The 25,280-nt window shown below is 38.3% G+C and overlaps 1 long non-coding RNA gene across 1 annotated transcript in view; it reads left to right on the forward strand.

Annotated features, from left to right (window-relative positions):
- LOC137475270 (uncharacterized) overlaps positions 1 to 25,280 on the forward strand; it is a 101,079-nt gene that overhangs the window by 23,973 nt on the left and 51,826 nt on the right. Inside the window, exon 5 of the long non-coding RNA XR_010999788.1 lies at positions 39 to 146. This is a non-coding gene — a long non-coding RNA (uncharacterized lncRNA). The remainder of the gene's footprint in view (positions 1 to 38; positions 147 to 25,280) is intronic.

Consider the following 25,280-nt stretch of genomic DNA (forward strand, 5'->3'; position numbering starts at 1 on the left):
GCCCTAATACGTGATCAGCTGTGTCTTTCTTTCCACAGAAAATAATTTGGTAAATGACACAGTCTGAAAAATAATGGGAATTCAAAATCTGGCTCCAAATTTCCTCATGTACCAGTCTGCTCCTCTGCATCTGCAGAAAGAGACAGGTGGGTTGCTGCAAAGGACTTGGGAAACCCCTCCTCAGTGAGCCCCACTGTTAGCCAGTCTCTTGACTCTGCATGACCCCGAGTTCCTGCTGAGTTCCTGCAAGTATTTTGCATGCAGCACTTCTCCCTGCAGAGTAGCAACATGCTGAGACACAAAATAGAAGGTCCTGTCCTGGTGTGAGCCCTGCACAGAACGGGAGGGCAGTTGTGATGGATAGGATCTGAGCTGTATTGGTGTTGCGGGTAGCTCCTGCTGTGTTTTGGTTTTTGTGTGTGCGTTTGAAGTTTGCTCGGGGGTGCAGGGTAATGTGCCAACACAGGTTTTTGAATAGTTCCTTGGGGCACAAATAGCCCCATTCATTGCAGTACATGGCTCTGAGTGTAACCAGCTGCCAGACCATCATCATCTGCATGTGCAGCTCTTCCTTGTTTTACTTAATTTTGCTCTCACAAGAATGTTACTGAACCCCACGTAAATTTTGCTTAGGTGAGGACTGTGTTAAAGCATCAAAAAATGTCAGTAGCTGAGACTAGATAAGAATGAAAATTGTAACAGTGTCCATAGTAATAACAAATGAAATGAGTTTTTTCCTGTCACCTGTCTCCTTTTGCCTGAAATTGAGATGTTGTGAATGGCAGGCCTTGTTTCCTTATTGCAGCACGATTATTATCCTTTATCTTTGCCTTTTGGAAAGAGCAAATAAAAACAAAGCTTTGCTTTACATTTTTGCTTGAAGATAAACTGGGACATTTTAACAGACTAAATAACTGTTTACTTTTACATTGATCACAGCCAGTTGTCAGGGCTACAGCTACATGGTTAAAGTCCCATACTTTTTAATAAGAACTTAGGGGTCAACATTTTTAAAAGTGTGAGAAGGATGGCATTGGTGCCAAGCAGTGGGTATGCTACCCACTTTGCCTGAGAGAACTGTAGGACTGAAAATACAGCTGATGTAGGGCAGTCCCAGGGAAGTGGCAGGGCACAGTCTGTGAATTACACTGATGTACACAGTTAATGTGAAGAGAGTGTTTCTTTGTTTTTTTTTTTCATGGATAAACTTTTACTACCTGCTAAATTTAGACTCTCAGACTCATTTCTGCAAAGCCAGAGCTGAACCACACCCTTCAAATGTGAAGAGCTATTGCATTAAATCATTGTGCTTCTCAGAGGGCTCAGTCAAATGAGGACAAGATTGCAGGCAGGTGCAATTTCCTTTTAGAAAATTGATAGATGGTGCTTCTGCATTCTGTAATGTGTTGGTTTTAGTCTTGACAAACTACAGCTTGCATTCTGTTATAACTAGTAACAAATAACACATCTGGAACAAAGAGGAATGTAGCTGAGCAATATATTATATTTATCTGCAATCTGGTTCAGATCCCCTGGTTCCTTTCAACTTTAACTGTGCAACAAATGTACTCCCAGTCTTCATTTTATCACTTGTTGTAATGTTTAACAAAGGTCATTGTGACCCAGAGGAAGCTTAAGAGGAAAGTGTTATGGTGGATCTTGGAAGTGGAGATTAACTATGAAGAGGGTGGGCATGAAGCCAAGCCCAGCTCTCCTGAGTGTATTTAATTTGTGCTCTTTATTTTTCCTTATGCCGGGCTGGATTCAATCAAGGACCCACATATATGGATGAGACAGAAATGTTCAGTAATTAGTACATCTTTCTTCTCTGATGCCTTTTTTCAAAAGAATACTTTAAATGGTTTACTTTTTCTGTGGTTGGATTGTTGAATTAATAACAAAAATGCAGCCACTGTTGAAAAGAAAAATCTTCCAGTGAATGCCTAAAATATTTAATTCTGTGCTTAGTAACCACCATCTTGTCAAACCTGGTGACAAACTTAATGGGGATTTTACTTGCTCAGGTCACTAAATTCAGCACCATAATGTCCCTGTTTTTTTAGTTTCTGATTTTATCAGTTTAGATTTTGCCTGCTTAAAGTCTGTCTGATTAGGCTGGTGCAAAAGAAATTATTTTTTGTGGTTCAGAAATGCCAAAGCTATCCTGATTTCCAAAATATTCAGATAAAAATAATTGCTCATATTATTAAAATTTATTAACAACTGTCTCAGAGAGATTTGTGCTATGCTTTGCACTATTTTTTGCAACAGTAGAGAACCTACCCATAAGGTATCTAGCCACATTTATAGCTGCTAGTGCTTCTTAGTACAAAACAGTCAGAAGGTTAATTTCTAAGAAATTATTAGAGTTTTGGTGTATCACATAACTTAGAAAAGCTTTCCTGAGTTATTTTAAAGGGCAGTGTCATGTCTTACATGTTTTTTTCACATGCATAAGTTTTACTGGCTCTGTAAGACACCGTGGTGCTGTGTTTATGAAGTTGTGTGTGCTCAGATTTTACTAATTTATGGATTAATGTACTGTTGCATTCATTATGATTTCTGTTTCCTCTGAGGAAGAAATAACCTCAAAAGTGCCTCAAAAGTGTGCAGTCAAGAACATGGCATCTGTTAATTATGTTGAATCCAGTGAAAATGTTCATGTTTTTGAAACATAATCAATTTTCTGCCTTTTCTCCGACTGCACTCACAGCACTTTCTCTAGTCTTCTGTTATTGTTCCTGTAGTGAAGCTACTTTTGCAAAGAAAAGTCTCTCAGTGATTGTGTAGCTCAAAGTATGTAATTTTTGTTCTAAATGTAAATATTCTTGTTTTGCTTCTAATTGCAATATATACATCTTTTTGCATAGGAAATACACATACTGCTATTACTGACATTGTCTTGTAGTGATATTTCAAACTGAAATTGTAGATTTCCATGTCTTTCTGTGATGATATTCTTCCTATTCATGCACTTAGTTCTGGTCATTATTGTATATTTGATCAATGGAAGGCCAAAATCCCTTTAAAAAGACATTAATCACACTAAAATTTGTTACCAGGCTGTTCACAACAGCTACAGGACATGTGTATCAAATCACAGTATATTAGTAATATGTTTTCAGTATGCTTTCATTTCCTACCTCCCGCCTACCATTGAGTATTGGGCTAAAGAAACAACTGGTGTCTCTAATCAAAGTAAGAAAATGTAGTATTCATTGTTTCAGGATGCCATGAGCAACGAACAGTACATTTCCTGTGGTTCTGTGATTAGTTTTTACTGAAGTGTATTACAAATGTAGCTCTAATATTGTCTCCAGTTAAAAAAAAAAAACACCAAAAAAAACAGGAAAATGTATCAGGCCCCTTATTTGCCAGAATTACACTGAGTAAAAGTTTAACTATTGTGTCAAGGCTATCTTCTCAAGAACACAAGAGGCAAAGTGAAGTGAATTAGAGAACAAAGTACAAATGTGTTGGCAACCAGCATTTCCATGAGTTAATTCACATTTCACTGTGTACTTATGGGATGCCACGGTAACACTTGGTTGATGTATACATCAATGTTAGAATTTCATTTACCTGTGAGTAAACTGCCTAGTGTGTTGGCCATTCTGAGCATGATAGTCAAGGTGGCCATCTCACAGAAATCACCTCTGGTCACCAGCAAAGTTGCTGAGTAGTGAAGAGACTTCAGAGACAAATCTAGGCCCTGTTAAAATCAATGATGGTTTTGCTGTTGACTCTGGTGGATTCAGAATTTGTAAAAATTATTTAAATATCTCCAAAGATCTGTTTCCTCAGAGCATTATGTGCAAATGGGTCTCTTCTGCAGTGGCACTGTGACCTGGGACTCGGGAGTTTGCAAAGGGCCAAGAGCAGCTCACTGAAAACTTCCTTTCTGGACCATAGAAACCAACAGGCATTTCTGAAAATGCCAGTAAGAAGATGAATCATGTTATCTGGTGTATCTTAGAACTTCTGATTAAGTATTTAAGAATTTATCCCTAAATATGCCAGTTCTTTTAACTAAGTAACACGTCACCACATTGGTTTAGTAGTTGTATAGTCGCATTTTATTATCTTGCATGATTCTGTGGAACAAAACCCTTTAAAAACTTGTAGGATGAGCTAAATACCATTAAAAAATTGCTATTATTATTTTAAATGCCAGAACAATCACAGAAAAATTTTAATCATCTTACTAAGGAAATATATATTTAAAAATATTAATACTTTGCTTCTGCTTTTTAAAACAGTATTAAAACAAGGTGTAAGTGTGTTTGTAGTTAACTCCCAGAGGACTTGGTGTCAGAAGAAATGTCACCCTGTCTTGTCCTCTTTAGGAAGGTGGCCTCTACCAGATGTAAGCTCAGAAATGGCAATTGCCATTCACGTAAATGACTAGCAGGTTTATCCTGGCTTTCTCTGGGGCCATCTTGACTTTTGCAGGACTATAAGAAATTAGTAGTTCTCATGGGAACAGTAAAAATATGTTGGCATTGTTTAATTCTTTCATAACATGCTAAATTAATTTATTTGTTGAATCTTTTAAAGTATTATGCCATTGGGGAATGTGTTTTTCATATAGCAGTCTTATAAATATATTAAAGTTTTAGGGAGAACAATCACAGAGTAAACATCACTGGTTATCCATGTTGGGTAACTGGGAGACACAAGGCTTGATTTTTTGCTGCTTTACATATTGTTTAGTAATCAGCATCAGTGCAAAGTGATCTTATCTGTACGTTTTGCAATCTTTTTGCACAGATGTAGACAGCTGTAAAACATTCAGGACTGTGGAGTAGGATATTCATGTGGTTCATAAATTCTTGCTAAGTACCCTGTCATAACACTTATTGTTTAGTAGATGCTTTTGATTAGGTAGATACTTTTGTCAGTTTTCATGTTTCATGGTTCAAAATGTAGGGTTCAGCTCTGTTTCTTCCAGGCCGCTGTTGGATATGCTTAGGTCTAGTCCATTAATTTTGAAAGACAAATGAAATTTAATCTTCAGTTAACTCATTTTTCAGTTGGATTATTTTAGTAGGGGGAGCTTATTATTTAAGTTGAAGGAAACATTCTCTTTTCAATATACTATGGGTTAAAAAAAAATTCTCAAATTTGTTCCCCATTGTTCTAATGATCATTAATAAGGCAATATCTTCAAAATGCCAATACTGCAAGAAAAACTAGCTTTACAGCTGTTTGGAGAGATACAACACCATGTACGCTATAAATTATTCTCTTCTGTTTATATGGAACTCTTTCTGGTCTCTAAATCTGTACATGTTAAAGGGAAAAAAAAATAAAAAGCCAGGCCAGACTTTTCTAGATGGTTTGCTATCTTTGCCCATTTACCAGGAGCATCTTTTGTTTTCTACCATACATCCTGATAGGTATTTTAAAGAGACAAAAAGAACAGGAACAATTGAAAGCCTTTGGAGCTGTCCAGTTTTTTCAGATACCCTTTGTCTGTCCATTTATCATCTGTAGATATTTCTGTGAGTTGCCATACATATCTAGATATAGAGAAAGCCAGGATAGCAAACATTTTTATGAATACTGTGAATATCAGAGTTAACCTGTGGGCCCGAAACACTTCATTTATTTGGAAACAGGAAGAAGCTGATGGCTGGACACAGACTGACAGGTTTCCCTTAGAATCAATGGATCTCTGCCAATTTATGCCATGCTTCTTGTTTGCAATATCCCTCTTACTGAATCTACTGATGATCTTTTTCAGCAGACATCACCTTTTTTATTTCTTCTTGTCATTAATTGAATGTAGCAATGGTGAGAGTCATAGAATAGAAGTTATATATTTTACAATGAAGGCAAAAGAATCTTATAAACTAACAGACTGAAATTAGAAGGACCTATTCCTTATGCAGGGTTGAATTCAACTTCTGATTTTTTTTCCCAGACAATTAACATACTTATTTTCCTCTGCCAGAGCTGATAAACATGTTAGCCTGCATCTAGAAATTCCTGAGAGTATTTGTCACCAGCACAAGTCCACCATGGCCAAACTCGGGCTTTTTAATTTTTCACCCAAACCCTTTCTTATACTTCCTTACTTGACCACCATCTTTCCTACTATTCAGGCTTTTGACCTGGAAAGTCATAGCAAACAGAAGTTTTGTTCTAAGTCATCACTTTCAGATCTTCATGCCTTTCTTTATAGAAATCTAAGATCAGCTATTCTCTTTTATCTGCAATCCACATGTCTCTTAACAAATGTGAACTATTTTGCTTTGGTTTTGTGGTCTTTTGTATTTTCAGCTTCACCTTCAGATGTTATCTCCAAACTGGCCTTCCATTTTGCAAGTGATTCCAACCTTCATTTCTAGTCTTTTATTTCGAGCAATTACCTTTGGGCTTTTCTTTTTCATCCCTAAACAGTGTTACTAATCATGAAGCAAGGTTAGATAAGCCACAGCATTTTAGGAACTTTCAAAGTTCCAGTCCTCACCGATTCTGGGCATGTGTCCTACAGTCTAGAGAAAACTCCAGCGAACATAAGCTGCCTCAGCTTCTGTTGGAGGAATGATAGGTAAGTATGTCACAGAGCACTTGTCTTATGTTGGCTATCTTCAGCACTAGGGTTTTAGGTCATACATAAAAAAAAAGGACTCAAAAGTCCTCAAAAAACTGTTGAAGTACATTGACAAAATTTCTGACAATAGAGTTGTGGGTTCTCTGAGAGACAGGTATCTGAACATCTGGGAAAGCATGGTGGTGGGATTATTTGCAACTTCAGGAGGAGAAATCCTGCAAAAATGTAGGTAAGAATTCAAAATATAAGAAAAAATGAGTAAAATTCGGATTAGATAATCCTTAGCAAGATTGGGGATCACTAATGTTCAGCTGATGAAAAATATGTGCTCTAAAAATAATGAAGCTAAGTTCAAGATCAGGCTAAGCTACAGGGAACCCAGAAAAATGTCCCCATTTTAAAAATATGAGATGACAAATTTCACTTCACGTTTCCTTGCTGTGAAATTAAACTCCAAGTATTATTATGGGAATGTTACCTGCAGATGAACTTTGTGCTTTTGTAAATAATAGATGCTTTTATGCCCAAGTTTAGTGGTTTTTTGCTACCCAGACGAATGCTCACCTGGGGATAAAACCTCTCTAATGCTAAGACCAAACTGATTCAGGAGCCTGAAATCCAAAGGCAGTACCACAAGAAATGTAGACGTGAGATACTGAGAAGAGAAGCAATGGGCAAAGGATGCTGAGAGGAAGAAAGAAAATATAGAAGATACAGGTTAGAAACCCTGATAAGTTGAAAAGTTGGTTTTCTGAAGAAAGGGGGCTAAACAGGAACTTGAATACAGATGGCAAGATGTTACAGAAGATGGGAAAGAGTACTAATGGGAGAGAGAAATGGGAAGAGTATGGTTCTTATTTTTTGTTTTTAAAAATGTCTATTTCTAGCCTTTCAATAGCCATGATAATGAACTTCTGTTTTGGGTAAGCCGCTGCAAATCAATCCCTTTCACTCGTAGTAAATCCTCATCTTTAGAGGAACATGTCACTGTTTCCACAAACACTCATAAAGTGTGTAATCAAGCTCTCAAGCAGTAGCATACTTGAGATCATAACAACATGTATACGTCTTCAGGAACAAGAATCTTAAATTCATTGCTGGTATTTTCCCATGGTCTGGAAAAAGCAATAGCTAAAAGGAGCATTTGTTTTTTCAAACTATGGAACAAAGGGTATGATGTTGCCGAGTAAAACACATTGCTTATATTCAAAAAACTTTAAAAATATTGTAAAATACAAAAGAAATCCACCCTTTCCTCAGGTCTTGCAACGCCTTTGCATTTGTTCTGGTTTATAATAGAATCAGAAAATTGTTTAGGTTGGAAAAAAGTTTAAGATCATTGAGCCCAGCTGTTAACCCAGCACTTACAAGCTGGTTGTCCCTAAGTAGCACACCAACATGTCTTTTAAATACCTGCAGGGATGGTGATTCTATTACTTCCCTGAGCTGCCTGCTTGACAACCCTTTCTGCAAAGAGATTTTTCCTAATATCCAATCTCATCCCCCACTGGTACCCCTTGAGGCTATTTCTTCTTGTCCTATATCTTGTTACCTGGGAGAAGAGACCAATCCCCTACCAGGCTACACTCTCCTTTCAGGTAGTTGTAGACAGCAAAAAGGTTCCTCCTGAACCTCTTTTTCTCCACACTAAACAACCTCACATCCCTCAGCTTCTCCTTGTCAGACTTGTGCTCCAGACCCTTCTCCAACACCATTGCCCTTCTCTGGATGTGCTCCAGCTCCTCAATGTCTTTCTTGCAATGAGGGATCCAAAACTGAGCATGGAATTTGAGGTGTGGCCTCACCAGTGATGAGTATGGGGGGGGATGGTTACTGCAGTGGTCCTGCTGGCCACACTGCTGGCCACAGTGTTGCTCATACAGGCCTGGATGCCACTGGCATTCTTGGGCATAGCTGGCTTATGTTCATTTTTTGTCAACCAGGACCTCCAGGTCCTTTTCTCTTGGGCCATTTTCCAGCCACTCTGTCCCCAGCCTGCAGCACTGCCCAGGGTTGTTGTGACCCCAGTGCAGTACTTGGCTTTGTTGACCCTCCTACCATTGACCTTGGGCCATCAATCCAGCCTGTCCAGATCCCTCTGCAAAATCCTCCTGCCCTGCGTCAGATCACGCTCCCGCTTGGTGTCATCTGCAAACAGGGTGTTCTTGGTCCCCTCATTGATAAGGTCATTAAAGAGTACTGGCATCAGCACTGATCCCTGGGGAACACCACTGGTGACTGGCTGCACTGGATGTAAATCCAGTCACCACAAATCTTTAGGCTCAGCCATACAGTCAGTTTATTACTCACTAAAGAGTATGCAAGTCCAAGCCATAAGTGGGCAGGTTCTCCAGGACAATCCTGTGGGAAACAATGTCAAAGGCTTTACTAAAGTCTGGGTAGACAACAAGCACAGCCTTCCCTCAACTACAACTGGGTCACCTTGTCATAGAAAAGATCAGGTTAGTCAAGCTTGTCAATTTAATTTCCTTTACTTTAATGCTCCTTTTATTTATTTTATTCAGTTTTTATTAGAGCAATATATTTTTCATGGGCTTAGGAAGTAAACAACAAGTCTTAAACCAACTAATTCATTCTAAACTGTTTTTCTGAGAGTCCTGCCTTGACTTAGCTATGAAAAGCATGAGCAGTCCTTTGAATGAAGAGGGAAACTAACACCCCTGTGGATTATCAGTTTGTGATATAGTGAGCTTCAGCTGAATTGGCCTGAATGACTTCTATGGTGGTGTTATAATTTAGACAGAAAATAGTCAAGTACTTTGGAAAGAAGCTCCAAGAAACTGTAAAATGCTTTTTTAATGTTGTCAAAACTGAGTCACTAGGAACCATCAACAACTCAGCTGTTCCCTTGTGATATGCTGCTTGTGAGAATAGTGCAGACTTTCTCAAGCAAGTCTGAACCACAGGCAATCACACAACATGATATGGAATTGGCAGCCCTATACTGACCTCTGGGAAGGATGGATGTCTTATAGATCCTTTGTCTCCAAAGATATTGCAGGCAATGAATCTGGCTAAGTCCCATAACTGAAGCAGGGTACCTCTAAAACTGTTTTTTGTTTGCCCTTTATTGTGGGGAGAACTTTGGGTTCATTGAGATAATCTGGAAATAGAGGAGAGCAATCTCTATAACCTTGGGGATGTTGATAAGTAAGACTAGATTTTCTAGCAGTGTGCAAGAAAAAAAAATGGGAGAGGGAAGCATCTCTCTCTCATTTCCCTGCCCTTGCCAAAACCCACCACCTAAACCAAGAAATACTGTACACAGACCAGGAACAATGTCACTCTTTATTTCAAGCTACTGTTAAGAAGATGTTATTTGTTTAAAACTTCAAACAAGATTGCAAAAAAAAAAAAAAGCATCAAATCAGCAAAGGTTGTTCTCTTTCCCCTACCATAACATAAACCACATTATGACAAATTAGCAGAAACCTGCAGCAATCAGAAAAACCCAAACCTTTGCTCTTTCTTTACATAGGTTGTTGTGATAAAACACATAAATATTGAAGCTACCCAGGACAGTGGATGAAGGAGCTCACAGTGCCACTGCCAGAACCTGTCTTTCCCTTGACTACCCCCATATATCTTTTTAAGTTGGTTGCAGAGAAGACTCACGTATGCAGAAGATTCTTTTGTTTTATTTGGTGCCAACCAATAGTGGACAAAGTACTTACAATATGACAATGATAGTGCGCACATTCTCCTTCATAGTAGACATGGTGCCTGTAACAGTAACATAATTGCAAGTGTTAGGAAAGGAGGAATGAAAAAATACTCTATTTTATTCCCTTATCCTGTTTGTCTTGTACATTCATATCCATTTTGGGTAGAATTCCGTCTTGCAAATGATGCCTCTGTAAAAGGCTAGAAAAGAAACTGGTGGAGGAGTTGAGGTCCTGTAGGACTTCAGTAACAGTTTGGGAAGAGAGGAGAAATGTCGTTCTCACTTTAACCGTCCTGCTGGTTAGAGCCTTTACACTTTGGTGATGAAGGGAAAATGCCATTTGGTTTAAATAGGCAGTCTCTCTGAATACCCTTTGGTGTTAGTTGCCCTTATTTAGTGTGTGGGTATCATACATGACAATGGGAAAGAGAGAAATACTTTAGAAAAATAAACAAACAACTCCTCCCTCTCTCTCTCTCAAAAAAAAAAAAAAGAAAAAAAAAGAAAAAAAAAGAAAAAAAGGAAAGAAAAAACAAAGAAAAATAAGAAACTGTGGTTGTAAAACCACAAAAATTGGCATTGAGGCTCCAAGGCAAGTGTAAGCCTTGGAATTTCTTTTAGCTCTTAAAAAAATAGTCCAAACCAAAAAAACCCCAAAGCACAACAACTCTCTTTCCATGGAATCCAGCTTAATGATGCTTCCCCCCTCCCCTGATTTCTTTTAGGAAGATTTGAAAGAATTTATTTAAAGCTTTGGCACAAGTCTTCTTTGCTGCTTTATGTTCTATAAAGCATGTTGATTTTTTTGCTGTTTGATTTTTACTTAGAAATTTAAGAAATGCCAAGTCCTCTCTGTTATGGTTTTCCCGGTGATTTCCTGCGTATCTCAGAGGATAGGTATTCATTTCTTTTTCAAAAGAACAGCAGGAGTGAAAATGTGGAAGAAAATCTTAATCAAAGCCTGTGTTAGTTGCTGAAAAAATAAAAAGTAATTTAAAACAAAAAGAAGAAACAAAGACTTAGTCTCGCTTTTGAAAGAAATTAATAATTTCTTTTCGGCAGTTGTTTAGTTTTCACTCTCTTGAGTTTGTAATATGATGTGGTCAATCATGAGAGTCATTGACAACAGAATTTCTAATACAAAGAGAAAAAAACAGGGGGAAAGAAAAATATATGCAGAGGGCTAATATTTACAGGAGCTGTTCTTTGTGCTTCCAGCTCTGCATGGAACACACCTGGTGACCCTTTTGCACTTCAGTTCCTTGTTAGGTGAAGTATGGCTGAGAACACTTATGCTATTTTTTCTCAAAATGCACCGAGATACAAAGATGTAAAATTCTTCACAAGTTATTCTTCCTTTGTGTTGGAGAAGTGGTATTTAATTCTGATTTTGTGTGACACAACCCTATTAGCCCTTGTTGGTACTTGAAGTATACATAGTAAACAAGTTCTTATGTATAATATATTGCATATATTTATGGGAAAAAGCAAATCTGATAATTTAATAGATAATCTGTTTTGATTGTAGTGACTTAAATAAAAGAAAAATTAGATTCCTTGTATATAGTCCCTTTGAAGCATCTGGTTCTTGCAGGTTATCTAAGGGGAGGAATATAAAAAAACTGCATTTTCAGTTGCACCTCTGGGGAAGAGAACATCAATGATCAGTTTTGGAAATCTTGGCTGATAATCAGTTGTGGATGAGAGTGGGCATGGCAGGGAAATGCAGGGACAAGTGCATTTCTGCCTATTGATGATACTGGTTTTTCAGTGTGAGCTGATGAGAATCTGCAAACATTGTATGGGGCAACAATCACCACTGGAGGCCAAACAACAAAATGATCCCTCATAAAATGTGATGATTCAACTGCATGGATACTCTCTAATGACATGGGTCTTTAGTACAAGTGTCTCAAAGAGACTGATTTCAAACCAATTATAGGATAACTACCATGTAATTAATGCCTCAGGATTCCAGAATTCACTGTCTAATGTCTGAGACCAAAGGTTAATTATAAGCACAGCAGACATTAAGGCAACTGCTGCTATATGGTTTTATGATCTTTATTAAGATTTAAAAAATCAAATCTATTTTAATTAAAAATGTTAAAAGAGATCTTGAACTCTTTCTTCCCTTGTGCCCCCATCTGAAACTGGAATGTCCTACATTTCATGGGCACTGATTTATGAACACAGATGTGTTAAACTGAATGGTGATATGACAGACATTCCAGCTGACCCCTGTGCTCTATTTTTCTTATGGAATTTGTTGTCCATCTGGAAATTAGAAATGTCTGAAGTGCATAGGTACTTTCTGTTGAGGAAACAAAGGTCATTGGTGGAGCAAGGGGTCAGAAATTTCCAGGTGTAGATAACTACAGTAAAGGGCTCCTTCATTGACATATTGAGCATCTCTGCCATTATGGGCAGTCACTGATTTAAAAACAAGGTGGGTAGAAACGAGCAGTAATAACAGGGGGTTGCTGCCATCCAGCATCATCCAGGGATCAACAGTCTCTGGCTGTCGTGTCTACATTCCCCTGGTGCCTGAGTGTTGCCTTTTGTACACTCACCTTAACATGGACAAGACAAAGCATCTCAGCATCTAAATCACTAACCTGAAAGGGATCTAGCAATAGAGTATTCCTCTGCTTATGTCTTCACATATATTAGTATAGAATATAAAAAAGTAGATCAGTTCTGTATGTGGATGGGAACATAGTATCTGGTAACTGTAAACAGAAAATGGATGTGTTTTGTATGGACTTGCTGAGATGCCCTTTTTCATTCCAAGTTGAAACACAGCAAGCCCATTAGTCCAAGATCATGCTTTTCTCCCCTTTTCCTGTGTTTCTTTGGTATACTTAACAGTGAAATCTTGACATGGTTGAGATGAATATGGTTGGGTTTTGTTGACCACTTTTTTTGGGACAGGGAAGAATGTTTTGCTAATTTCATGAGATAAAACCAAACATGTTGAAGCAGCATATTTTGGAATAAATTAGTTGATGTTTGAATAAGGTCAGGAGACACGTAAGAAGAAGTTTAAATTAAAGAGGTAGATGATACATCAATGTGGGAAAGGCAAAGCTGGCAGGTTTGTGAATTTCAGATGGGCTTAATCTCTAAGGGGTATTCACATGCTGGGACATTCAGTCTTTTCACAAAAAAGAAAAAAAAAAATAAAAGAGTAGCAGCTGCTGACTTATTTCTAAAGGTTACCACAAAGGGTTTTACTCAGCCTGAAGATTGAGGTACTTGAGCAGAATGAGAATGCTCCAGTTCCCTTTTATCTGATAATATGAAAACCTACATCTTCCACCAAATGAGTTATACCTGGTCTCTAGGCTGTCATTTAGTCTTGGTTTGTGTGGCAGAGTGTTCTCCATCTTACACCATGAAGCTTTGTCACTGGGCAGGCAGCAGTCGACTGCTCACTGTGCATTGTTTCACTTGGGCATGCAAGTGAAGAAGGGCTCAGATTACACAGAGAGATATGCTTCTTCTCCTTGCTCCCTGGATATATTGCATTTTCCACGGAGCTGCTGCTTGATAAAGTAAAGAAAAAGTCCTGGTAGATGAGGAAAAGGGATGCCTCCTTACAAATAAAGCTACTGATCTTTTGGGCTTTAGTTTTTGCTCTCTGTTTTGGGCCCAGAGCTTCTTGACTGTGCTTCAGGGATTGAGCATACTTGCAAGTAGGAACATTTCTTTGGAGATGTGATTTTGAGCTCCCTTGAGCCAAGAGAAGAAATGAGATCCTTTACTGCCTGGGCAATGACTGGGTGATTATATGAAGACAGGAGCCCATCTGCTTTCCTAACCTGCTTTTAATAGGAAAGCATTAACCATGGATTTTGTTTGTTTGTTGTTGGGATATTTTTCCCCCCAGAGATAAATACATAACATGAGTTGAGACTTCTGGGCTCCAGAGACTCCGTAAATGAAACTGCTGCCCTGAACGATCAGGATTTAAAGCATAGCACTCATCTGGGCCACTTCTAGGGGATTGCCTCCTGAATATGTTGCCATCAGCTGCCTGCATGGTATGTTGACTGCTTTGGATTAAATTCTGAGGCATGACTTTATCGTCTGAATTGAATAGAGAGCCCAAGACTTTGGTTTTTGAATTTCCCAGTGGGATCCGAGGTACTGAAAGATAGTGCCTAGCACTGAATTGGCTCACTCCCTTACTGGATCTTACCCAATTTAGCTACAATGTAAATTCACATATTTTACTTTTGAAGCATGGCTGATAATTTTATGGACATTTTTTAAAAGAAAAAGGTCTTAGTAATCAATATGTTAGCCAGAAGCTTATTCTGTATAAGATTCCTGAAGGATTATGCTGTAGAATAAGCGAGAGAACCCCATTATACTGTCAAAATTATCATGAAACATTACCATGCAAATATATAAAAGCAAAAATCTCAAAGGAGAATCAACAAAGCACAGCTGTAATTTTCATTATTCCTGGGATTTTTTTCTTGCCTTCCTCATAAAAACAATTACGAAAGAAGGACAAGTAACTTACCACATTCAGTAGTATGGTCTGGGAAATCTTTATGCTAAGCATTATAGTCTCAGGAGCATGTGAGTGAATCCTCTTCACACACACATACATGCTGTATGAATTGCTATCTGGAGATCTGTTTTATCTTCTTTTGCACCTCATATTTTCCTCCCTACCCCTAGAAAAAGCAGGTAAGTAGCAAACATTAGTAATTCACGTACCAATGTAAATGACTTCACAGAAAGAACTGGGTAATTTTGCAGTTGTGATACCCCTAGTGGAAACAATTATCTCCAGTTTAAACACTATAAATCAGTGTTTAAAGAGGTGCATGTTAAAATAGACTTTTCTATTTAGGGCCAAGTCTGCTTTCTCTCAGGAGTTAGTGCCTGAATGATAAGTTTTCTTGCTACTGCTTTTCTTCATTGGTCATGTATTACTTCTTCCCAGCTTGCCTCCTGCTGAAATAATTGTGGTGCTAATAACAATGTGTGGGGAAATGACCAGATGTGCTATTTTTTTTAGACAATTATACCAGTTTTTCCAATTTTCCAGACATTTTTTCATTTCTTTTTTAACTCACCGGTGCCAGGAATTGGATTTTTCCAGTACATAAATCCTAATTAACAAGCCAGAGAATTGAGTGCTCCATTTTACTCCTGATGTGTCATTTCCCCTCTGTTCTTGGTTAATTGGCATTTTAAAAAGCCAGCTCTTGTGTTTTTAAAGGTAAAAAAAGAAATACAGGAGTATTTTGGGACAGAAGTGAAAATATGGTAAAGGGACAACAAATTAAAAGGAGTTGTAGTTGGGATCAGGGCCTTCTGGTAGGTCTGGGACTGCAGGACATGGAGACCTGCAGAGTGGCTAAGCTGCTTGAGGTTCAGCTACGTCTTTCTGCACTAGGGGTGACTGAACCCCATCCTGCTGTGCCCGTGCTGCTCTCTGCTTGCTGTGGACGTGGAGTGATTTTATTAAATGGTGCCAGCCCCGAGGAGCATCTAGACACTGATTTGGTGGAGCAAAAGCAGTGTTTGGTGCACTGCTGATGTGAGTTGCTCTTACAGGCTTTCCTTGCAGCCTCCTTTTCTTCTTATCAAGGACCAGAGATAGAATGGAGTAGGTGGAGGAGGCAGAGGCTTGTCAGGAGTGAGGGTATCCTCAGATTTTGAGTCTAAGGATTCTTTCAGCATTAGTATGTACTTAGGGATGCCCTGAGCCTGTGGGAGGGGTTGGTGCAGGGTTGTCAGGGCAGGAGGAGTGGTTGTGGTTCTCAGGGAGGATGAAATACTACATCAGGAGAAGGGAATGGTACTAAAAGGTGCTTTTCTGGATAGATAGGATTACAGGAAACAGAAGAGGTTTATGAGGTTCAGAAATTCACCTCACCTTCTTTCTTCCAAAAGAAGTTATTCCATTTATGAATGAGGTAAAAAAGGTTGTGTGGTCTTGTTGGCATTGGTACGTTGCAGTTTGAGGCTAAAAAAGATTCACTCCGAAAGACAAGATGACAAAGAGGAGGTTCTTGCCACCTTGTACTGGGCAGTTCAAATCCTGGGAGGAAAAAGGGGAGACTGTGAGTAGAAAGTGGTGCCCTTTTTTAGCTTCTACCAGGGTGCTATAAAGGACAGAAGAAAGGGAAGCAGGCCTGATAAATGCAGTTCCACAACTTAGATAGCAGTTGAGAAGAAGGGAAATAAATAGCAAAGCGTTTTGTCAGCTAGGAAGGGGTAACTCAGTTCAGATCTTGCCCCATCTCCATTTTTTTAATTTTCTTTTTTTTTTCTTTTTTTCTTTTTTTTTTTCTGTGCTAATGCATTAATTGGTTCCAGGCAGACAGAGAACAGCAATGCCAAGATATTGCAAGCAAGGCTGCAGTCCAGGTAATTTGAAGGCTGTCAGGAAACTGAGAAGCACCAGAGGTCATGATAAAACCTGGAGTCTTTCATTTTCCAAAATGTTTCATAGGTCCAAGAGGTCTGAACAATGTCATGTTTTAGGGTGCTCAAATGGAAAGGAGAGGAAAGGGAAAAGAAAGGAAAAGGGAAAAGAAAGGAAAAGGTCAGAATTCTTTGGAGTTATTCCAGCACTGCTGTGCTGCCCTTCAAGGGAACCTCAGGAGAGTGTCTCCTAACCCTGGGGACCATATTTCTGTGATCTCCTGGGATCATCTTCCCAGCTGGACAAGATCCTTAGCAGTCCTTAGCACTGCATACTTCACTCCCTGACCTGACACAGGTGTTACCTTTGCTTATGACCCAATTGGGTGCTGGTGTTCCTGGTTGTGGGTGCCTTTTCCCACAAGCCACAGCCTGGGCCTGTTATTTATTTACTACTCACTTCAGTTGTTGCTGTTTTAAAATATGTCATTGCAGAATTCATGCCTAACAGGTGCTCCTCCCTTTTGTCTGTCCAGCTTGGTGTATTGTCCTAGTGTGAGTGCTGGGAGAAAAACAGCACAGCAAAAGCCTTTGGGGGGTTGCTTGGCCAAATCCTGCCCTGCCAGACAGCAACATCACACTATCACCAAACCACAAGAGCTTTCATATGAGGCTTTTATTTAAAGGAAGTAAAAAAGCATGCTGGTTTTAGTCATAATTATTTCTCTTTTTTATTAGCTTTTAGGGAATGAACAACAGTTCAGTGAGTTGTGTTTGTAACAAATACAGGTTATGAAATAAATGTATTTCATTATTTGTTCATTTTGTAATGAAAGACACTCCGAATCTGTCTCCTAAATGGTTTAACTCAACATTAGAAATGATGCTGCCAAATACCGACTGATTCAATAGATGATGATTGTCAAATTCCACTTTTACATGGGGAATGTGATATAGCACAATGACCTCAATTTTCAGCTGTGTCCTCAGATTCACCTCCTTTTTGGCTGTCTATTTTTCTTTTCCAGTATCTTATCATAGTATTTCAAGTCCTGAGAGTCTCATGAGGGCACTAATATTTAATAATTAGGCACTATATCTCTGATGGTTCTTCTAGTGACATCTTTTACAACTAATAAGCATTTAATAGAATGTAATTAGAAGCTCTGATCCTCAGATCTTGACCTGTCTAGACCTTGTATACAACTAAGTGACTAGACAGCCCTTAACACTCATTAGGAGTTATCTGCACCCCACTTTACAAAGCTATGTGAGGAAACTGTTTAGATTTAGCCTCAAGCCACCTGCTTCGTAATCTGTTGCTGTGCACTCAGTTGATCCTGCTGTCCTTACAGTAACTGGAAAGCTACCAATGATTTAATTTTAAAGCAAATATTCTATTTCAGGAGGCATAGGATGGAAACCTGGTTGCTGTATTTGACAGTATGAGATCTTGAGAAAGCATGTAAATAGGAGAGATTAATTTGATGTTATGGAGAAACATTTACATTTTAAAATAAAAGAGAAACATCCAAAGGTAGTTAAGGAAGTTAGCAAAATGTGTTTTGATACAGTATATTCATCTGGGATATATTTAATAGGTCTCCTTTTACAGGTAATTTATTTTTCTTCAAATTTCTGGAAGCCCCTTATATCTTTAAAGTAAATTAACTCTTTTTGTTACTGGTTTAAAAAGAAATTAATTAAAAAAAATCTTTTTATGCATTTCTGGGAAGCAGTCTATTTGGCATGCCACCAAGAAATGCAGGGAGCAGGTTTCTTTCTTTTCCATTAGTTTTTGAATCTGTATGTGCCTATATTGTCAAATATTCTTAAATATCTTTTACCTAGTCCATATACCTATTCTGTCTCTTTGTCCTTTTTCTCACTTTAGTTTCATTCTAATTGCATAAACTAGTTGTCTGAGTTTTTACTCAGACTTTGGAGACCATTACCATTCCACATGTCTAGGGTTTTTTTTTTTTAAAGATAAATGTGACAAATCATGTAACAAATGAAAAGGGAAAATAAAATTCTTAGTATTTCTATGATAAATTTTCAGTGGCTTAGGAAAAGGATCCAAATACATTCTTAATACATTTGATCTTGATCCTTTCTGGAAATGATTATATGTAACCAAATGCATCCATATATAGAAGACAGATTTTTTAAAAAGAAAGTGTCCAAATGATCTTGCTAATGCTGATACAACATTTCAATTATTTGTCTTTTGAAAAGGGTTCTGTTTTGAGATATTAGCTGCAAATAGAGGAAATGAAGTGTTGATGTAGTAAGGAATAATTTACTATGTCTGGAGAGTTCTAAAGCAAAACATCTGGATCAATTTGTTTACAAAGTCCCTGCAGATAAAAAGCATTATCTCTCCAAAGGATCAGTTTGTGCCCTTCCAGAAGAATCATTAAAAAAAAAAAAAAAAAAAGGGAAAATTTGCTATCATCATACACAGAAAGCTCTTGGGAATTTGTTAGTAGGGAATCCAAAGATAGTTTGAAATCCTGTTTCATAGGATATCAGCTAGTTGCTGAAAATGTGCTGTGGCTTTGTGATCTTAATTTAGTCTGCCCTTCCCTGTTTCTCTGCTTCCCCCACAGCCTTCATCTTAAAAAATAATATATTTTGGAAGCTGAGAGTAAGTACAGCATGTTAGAGGTATGACAGAACTGGATATGGAGTGAAAAATAAAAACCTTTGGTTTCATATAAGTGTGAACATCCTCTCATAACTGAAGCTTTTTGAGGGTCCATCCCTTGGTGCTATTGAATTTAGTGGGAGGTAACCCCTAACTTGGACATTAGTAGTATGAACTTGTGCTTGAAATATTCTTTAGCAGAACAAAACAAGAACTATTTTGTATCCATGTGTCGCAACCTGGAAGAGCACAGATTGTCTTTCTTGATATTGCTCCTGCTGTTGAAAGGTATATTTGGATCCTCCTTTAACAAATGTAGCCACAGCAATTAATATCATGTTAGTGAAGTTTGCAATGACTTTATCAATAGGTTAAATTACAATAGTAATTTATTTAGAATAGTGGTACTGTCTCCTTCTGGGACTATAGATGTTCTGCAGGGTCTTTGAAAGTCTTCTGTTATATTTAGTACAAGCAGCAGTTTAGCTGTGTTAGCAGTTAGTTGGTGCTGGAGGTCTGTACCAAATACTCAGTATTTTCAAGAGCTGCTTCATGCACTTCTCTGACTTACTTTTTTTTTTCCCCTGATATTTTCTTCATTTACAGGAATTTTCATGGAAAGTGAGGCTGAGCCATGACAGATAAAGACTTAATGGATATTTTCCCCTAAGAGGACACTTTTTACAGATCTTGTATGTTACCTTGATTTTTTTTTCCCTCTTCCAAGTTTACCTTTTATGCATCCTTGTAGTTAAATAACTGATCCAAAATATTAACACTGAAATTTAGTTTTGTGATTAGAGATTTTGGATGCTCACCTGCTTCTGTTACTTGAACAGGTCAGAAACATGGGCTGATAATGTCTATATAGCCATCCTTTTTCAGCTCCAAGGGGCATGTCTCTCCTAGTATTACATCTTTTCTGCTGTTGAGAGAAGCAAAACCTCCATCCCTCCTGGGGGATGTTATCCTTGGAGTGCCAAGGGAATGAAACAACCATGTAGAAGAAGAATGGCCCTGGGACAGAACATGGGTCTCATTCCATCCTAAGTTTTGTCATGAATCTGAAGGTTGTGGTTCAGACAAACTTCAGAGCCATTTAAATTCAATTTCAGCTCAGCATCGGCATCCACAAAGCCCAGCTGAGAGTCCCGTTGTTGTTGACAGTATACTGAGCACATAAAAACAAACAGGATCATTATATAAATCAAAGAAGATGAAAGTAGAACCCACATTTTCCAGCTTGAATGCTAAAAGTCTGCCAGGAGGAATAAAAGATACTTCCTGTAAGGGTGATGAGTTGAAAACGTTTAGAGTTTTCTTATTTTACATGGTAAAGAGAAGGGGAGAATGGTCTTATTAAGCCCTATGTATATGGATGCTTTCTCATTCCAACAGGTTTATTTAATATTAGCAATCTGTCCCTACTATTTTAATTCATTTTATGACAGCAGCCCTTAGAATGATGCTGGCTATCTCCATCTTGGGGTTCTGAAAGGATGAAAGAGAGTATTTTTGTTTCCCAAGAAAACACAACAAAATTGTTATACTTGCCTGGACTAGATGTCCTGCTGTTTCTAGATCATGCAGTATTTATTTAATTCTGTGTTCCCTTGCAGAAGGAGTGTGTTTTCATGCAGATGCTGAGTAATCTCTCAGTATTGTGGAAGACATTGCAAAGAGTTTTGTGCAGTGTTTGTGTTTCTTGGTGTGGAAAAGCAAAGTGTGTGCATATAACTGGTTAATTAGGTGTTTTTATACATTACATAGCAGTTAAGCATTAGATTTTTTGATCTAGCAACAGTAGGGTCTCAGAAGTCACTATATATTTTTTTTATTATAAAGTGTTTTAAGCACTCAAACCAGTGTTTTAGGTTTGTTTTGCAGATGTGTTTTCTTTAATAGTTCATTTCAGACTGGAAAAACAATTGAATACATTCTTTATTTTGTTGTTTGGTGAAAAAAATCTCATGTTCTTTTGATAATTGCTGGAGAAATTAATGGAGTTTTTGGAAAAGGTTTTATGATATGTAAGAATTTAGAGTGAGATCCAAAAAAGCACTTAGGTGCATAAAGAAAAACTTAGGCAGAATCTAGATACCCAAATCCAAGGGAGTGATTGAAATGCTCTGTGCAGAGACCCAGAGACTGCAGGGCTGAGGCTTCTCATGTTGCTAAGAGCCCAAGGTTCTGCTAATGCCCGCGCTCCACAGAGCTGTGTCTGTAGCACAGAGGATGCAGTGTCATGCAGGTGTGGCAATACCATGGGTATTAGAAAATGAGCTGCTGCAGCTGATGAGGCGTAGAAGACCTGATACACTCAGCTTATCATAGTTTTGCTTTTGCAGACCTGGCATGCTAGAGAACATGTGCAGTCCAGAGAGAGCAAGAACTTGGTGCTGCTATACCTGAATGCAGTTACTGCTTAATTTCAAATTGCAGAATCTTGTGCTTTTGTTGATGCAAGATCTGTTTCAGCCTTATTGAAAATGAAAAAGTGATAGGAGAATTTTGAAGGAAGAAATCAGTACATTTTTCATTTTCTACTTTCCACAAATAAACTAAAATTCATTAGTTGTGTTACTTGCAATTTCTAGAGACATACTGTTTCTGGAGACATACTGTTTTTATGCATTAGCAGTGGGAAGATGCTTAAAAATGGTACATGGAGCTAAGAAACAATAGCAAAAGTGTTTCAAAAACTGCACTGAGATTCAAGTTTTGTCTTTGAATCAAAATGCTGCTAGTTTAAATTTTACCTATCCACCTGGAGAGCTAAACTGTCTTGGCAAGGGTCCACTCTATATATGAGTTTCATTCCACTCTGTAATAGTTTCCACAAAATTCTAAGTGCTGTGGAACTTTATGTTCACATCTTTAGTGTCCCAGACAAGGAACTACATATTTTTGTTTATTGTAGATTGATTCGTAGTAAAAAAAAACAAACCAAACAAACAAAAACAAAAACCCAAAACAAACAAACAAACAACCCCCCCAAAAAACCCCCAAAACCAAAAACATCTCCAAAAAACCTAAATTAGTGGTGTTATATTTTAGTTAAATGGTATGCTCTGTCTCACCCCTGGAAAATGTACGCTTTATTGCAAGCCTGTGCTCCTCCCCTGCAGTATCCTGTGTCTGTAATCCCGTTGACCCAACCTGTTCCGTGCCCACTTTGAATCTCCCTGTTCAGTGTGCCGGGGGGATGTTTCGCTCTCTCTTCGCTGGCTCTCCTGGCCGGTGCTCTCTCAGCCCCTCTCTCCCCCTCCCCTTTCCCCCCTCACTCCCCTTTCCCCCTCTCACTCAGAAGCCATGCTGCCTCCCGGGGTAGGACCCCCAATAAACCTCATCTAATGAGCACCCCCAGAAGCCGTGTGGAGTCTCCTTGCCTGCCTGCTGCCACCAGCCAACTCACAGCCAAGGGGGGCCCCCCAGGGACACCCTTGGGGGGTCCCCCCCGCCGAAGCACGCTGCTACATAAATTAATCTATATGTTGGCTGGTAGCAAAAATATAAAAATAATTGGTGACATCATTGTTATTTAGCTGATAAGCTATTTCTTTCTGCTGTAAAGTGGATAGTTTGGAGCATACCTGAATAACCTGGAAAATCCTACAAGACTTCTAAGTGGAAATGGGCATAATATTAATTGATGGCTAATTAACTTAAAATAATTTTTTGAGACCCATAAGATGAGCAAGTGGTAAGACTAGAGGCAGCTGACAGAAATCAAACCTGTCTGATTTCATGTGTTCTAAGTACATTTAACTGACTATCACATGTTGCTTTCAGAACACGACACAATACAAGTGGTTCATGACCTTCTGTGAGCAGCTTTATACATTGTATTTTCCTCACCCAAATGTCTGAAGACCAGATTAAATCTGTTTCTTCTTCCAGAGAGGCCAAGATTTTCCAGGGTTTTCACTGCTTGTGGTGATTTATAGCATGGGCCAAAGTCCATTTGCTGGACGGGAGCAGTCCCTGCTCAATGTGTTAGGAATTACACAGTTTGTCTCACTGATGTGTTGATTGCATCTCATTCATATGTGAAAAAGTGGTTAATTCTTTTACTCTAGTGTCTTCTAGGAATCGTGTTGACCCATGTGCATGAAGTTTGGCTGTGAACTGCAAAGAGAGCACTGCTGGGTGAAAATGTGAGTGTGACCCTCTGCCCAGGGGAGCCTCCATCACGCTTTTGCTTCTTCACTAGTAGAGCTGGGGAGCAGAGTCTGGTGGAGCTCGTGTAGGTGACAGCCCAGCCAGGTGTATAATAGGACTTGAATGTACAAACTAACATCACTTGAACCAGAAGTCCCAGGGATTTTGTTATAGGAAATTATTCCAGAGAGGCTCCTTCTGATAAATTGCCTCAGATTAATTTTCTGCACAAATTCCTAGGCAAGTCAGTGCAAGACAAATCATACCAGAAGTTGCTATCTCAGGGGTTAATCTGGAAGATTTGCATTTAAATTCATACTCTATTGTAATCCAAATTAGCTTCTCTGTGTAGGTCAGTCTTCACATCTGTCAAGATGCTGGAATTTCCTTTTCTAGTTATTCTTTAAAAGCCCCAAAAATGTATTAGTATGCATAGTTATTTGCTCCCCCCACCATCCTAGGCAACTTGAAATTGTCACTAAATGGCAATTTCTGCTTTTAATACAGATTACATGCTACCCAAGGCTTTGAATAAATTACACTGGCTGTTAAATTGACTGGCACTAGAAGTCAGTGGCAGCATTGTAATGAACTATTACTAGATCATTTACAGTCAGGGAGCAACCATACAGCATTTATGTGCATATGCTGCTCTACTGACATGGAAATTGGTCTGACACACTTGACCTGTGTTAGCTGTGGAAATTCTAGACTGAAGCCAATTGCTACACTTCCCAAATACTACAGGCAAACCTGCTCTAACCTGGGAATCTCATTCCATAATATACTTCCATGTACTTTGGAGCACAAAACCAGAATATATTGTGCTCTGTTAAAATATTTAAGTTGCTCTTCAATTGATGTCTTCACTGCATTCCAGCTGCAGGAGAGAGGAATTTGAAGATGGTTTGAACCAAATTTTGCATTGTTTAATTGAGCAAAATATTCAAAGGGCAATATAGTTCAATATCTTTTATCTTTTCCACTTAATTTAAAGTGAAGTGATAGGCAGAGCTCTTCCCCTCTCATGTTAACCTAGGGAATTTACTTCCATAAATTTTCTTCCCAGATCTTCAGAACATGTATTCTTCCATGGGACTTAGAAGAGAGATCTATGTGCAAGAGAATGTTTAAGATTGACACTGATCTTGTTTTCTTGTTTTGGAACATTGCTGGAAGTCTATGGGTTTGAAGGAAACACTTGAGGACAGCAGCACATACTCATAGCTTTCTCCCACCTGCCCTCCCACTCCTCGACAAATACCTAAATCTGTCATACTCAGTGCATTTTACTCCTCATCTGTAAATGTTTTTAGGCAGAAAACCATGGATTTTTTTTTTACCAAACCCCAAAGATTTGGGTTGAATTTTGGGTTCACTAAATGTTCCTTTAAAAAAATTAAGAGAAAACAAAACCATCATTAAACCATCTGCATTAAGCACTGTTGATAGGTCAGAAAAGAACTGGGAGTAACAGAGCCTAAAAATTTTCATATAAATTCAATTCTTTATTTATAAAAATAAGCGCAGAAAACATTGCAATGATACTTCATACAAACCACTGTTTTGAGAATATAATTCCTGTGAATTACTATGGATTAAAAATGTACTTTACAGTTATTTTGGGCATGTTTAAAACCACACCTCCTCCCTCTGTTCTATTTTCTTTTGACAGATAAGCAGCAAGGTGACTATATTTTGAAGTCATTCTTTTACTGATATGAAAATAATATTTTACATTATTGTGTCTTGTTCCTTACTCCTGAGGATCTCAAAGCATATTAGATACCATATTTTATCTGTAGCAAGTGGTTTGCTTCCTACTGACACAT

The sequence above is a fragment of the Anomalospiza imberbis genome, chromosome 6 (assembly GCF_031753505.1).
Source record: "Anomalospiza imberbis isolate Cuckoo-Finch-1a 21T00152 chromosome 6, ASM3175350v1, whole genome shotgun sequence".
Lineage (NCBI taxonomy): Eukaryota > Metazoa > Chordata > Aves > Passeriformes > Viduidae > Anomalospiza > Anomalospiza imberbis.